Source organism: Phaseolus vulgaris, chromosome 7 (assembly GCF_000499845.2).
Source record: "Phaseolus vulgaris cultivar G19833 chromosome 7, P. vulgaris v2.0, whole genome shotgun sequence".
Lineage (NCBI taxonomy): Eukaryota > Viridiplantae > Streptophyta > Magnoliopsida > Fabales > Fabaceae > Phaseolus > Phaseolus vulgaris.
Genome location: NC_023753.2, coordinates 11,279,153 through 11,281,539, shown reverse-complemented (window position 1 = coordinate 11,281,539; position 2,387 = coordinate 11,279,153).

Below are 2,387 nucleotides of genomic sequence, written 5' to 3'. Positions count from 1 at the left end.
CTTTGTGTATATAGGTGTTTGACCTTGAGAAAGTTTAGGAAAGTTAAAGAAGGTAGTTTTCCAGGTAAGGGAGGTGAGTCACAAAGGACTACTTAAGTACCAAGCCTTTTCCTTGCCAAAAACTATCCCCCAATGTCTTTACACAAAACTTTCTCTTAGTAAAGCACTTAGAACACAAGTAAGTTGAGAAAACAAAACTTGTTTTTCAAAGCAAGAAAACAATGTATGCTAACTAATTTTAACAAAGCTAGTCGGTTTAACACAAGATAAGCATGCAAAGCGTTACTACTAAGCAAAAGAAAGACAATCACCAACAATTAACAATTACTAAACAAGAATGCTATACTATTCGGCCCTAGGTGAGGCTTCTTGGACACTTGGAGCCCTTGAAGACACTCACCGTCTAAAACGTAATTAAAAGGGTAATTAACAATAAACCAAGTTGCAAAGGAATTAAGAAAACTCCCTTTGTTGATCCTCTTTTTGGTTAGTGCACTTCCTTGTTGTCTATGCTTGTTGATCCTCCAAGTGTTTGTAGTGTTTTTCAAGAATGCTTGTTTCGGCTTTGGCTTTGTCTTCTCCTTAGAATGATGGTCTTAATTCTCCAATTTCCAGCACCTATCAAGGGACTAAACCTTAACCAAATCAAGTTGCCCTTCACATAAGCACCAAAAGAGAGTAAATTCCAGCACCCAAATTAGAGGTCAAAGAACAAAAGCAAGAAACAAATTTAATTGAATAAAACAATACCACCAAAAGGATTTAGATTATGACAACTAGAAAGAGAGTCAAGAAATTAAAGCAAACAAATAAAAGGTACTCAATTAAAGGTTGGCACACAAAAGAATTCCTAAAGAAAGGCACTAGATTAGATGACCAAATAAAAAAACAGCACCACTGGAAAATGTTGTGGGTCAGAAACGTGTTTGTTCCCCAATTTATGCTGAGCTGTATTTTTAAAATTTGACTCTGAAATTTGATATGCAAGATATTCAGGATCTTATCTAAAATCTGGCTTTGGAATCACTCAAAACGCATGCACCATTTTTTTTTAATAAATTTTGCAATTTTGGTGTTCAGTTAGGCCAGCTGGAGCGCCTCAGATTTGCACTCTGATTTTAAAAGATTTATCATTTTTTTTCTGTTGCTTCTTTTGATCTAATTCTTTTTTTGTCCTTTCTATAACACTTTAAACTTTCATATTCCAGAGAATCAAAATTTTCCTATGAGTGGAAATATTTTTCTGGATCAAAACAGCCAAAACAGAGAAGGTGAAAACAGGGGAATCTGAAAACTGGAAACAAAAACAACAAGATACCAAAATTGAAACACAATAGAATTTGTGAAATAGAATTTGTGTATGATCTAAACACAAATGGAACTCAAACTAAAATTAAAAAGGCACCAAAAGATCAAAGAACAGCAGATTCAAGCAATTAAAGAGACCCAAAATCAAGAAACAATTAAGCCAAATAAAATGACTACCATGAATTGTTGACAATATGGATGAACATGACTTGACAAAACATATAAGATTCAGAAATTAAAGACTCAAAAGCATAATATGAACCAAATAATGAAAGCAATAAAAACTCAAAAGCCTAAAAGAAAGATAGCAACTCAAAGGTGTATGGAATCCTATCACAAATTGCACAAGAACTTGTTCAAGATCAATTGAACAAGAGTGCTTCGGTTGGATCTTCCACAAAGCACACCAAACAAATTAAAATGTAAAAAACAGCAAGACAATTATGGAAAATAAGATTAACAACATGAAAGTAAAGAAGAACTAAAAATGAAAGACCAAAAGCAACTCATCTTGAAAACCATAGCTCATGATACCAAATGATGGCATTTCATGAAGTTCTTCTTGAATCAATGTAGAGTAACGGGGCGGAAGCAATGAATGAAGGTGAGCAAGATCCTCCTAGGAGTGGTGTCGATCTTGTAGGTGCATGCTATGTGTGGTTATTGGGTGGTTCGGCCAGCCCAAGGGAAAAGATGAAGGAATTGAAGTTTAGAGCCTAGGATTCTAGGGAGAAGCAAAGTTGAGCACAAATGGGCAGCATAACTTTACTCACAATAAACTTGAAAATACAAGGTGTAGGCTCCTCCTTTTATAGGCTAAGGAGGACCATAATGCAACCCTAATGCTAGCCAAATGAAATGTAAATGTGAAGCACATGGGTGCACATGGCACATGGGTGCACAAATGAGCACATGGGGAGGGGTGTGTCTAGTTTTTATGCTCACCCCCTCCATGGTCTTTCTAGAATGTTCACACAAATATGCTTTCTACACTACTCTAATTACTAAGCACCCCTAATGGGCCTTTATCTAACAATTACAAAGGTCTTCTCTTCCCAAAACCGTAGCTTTGACCCATG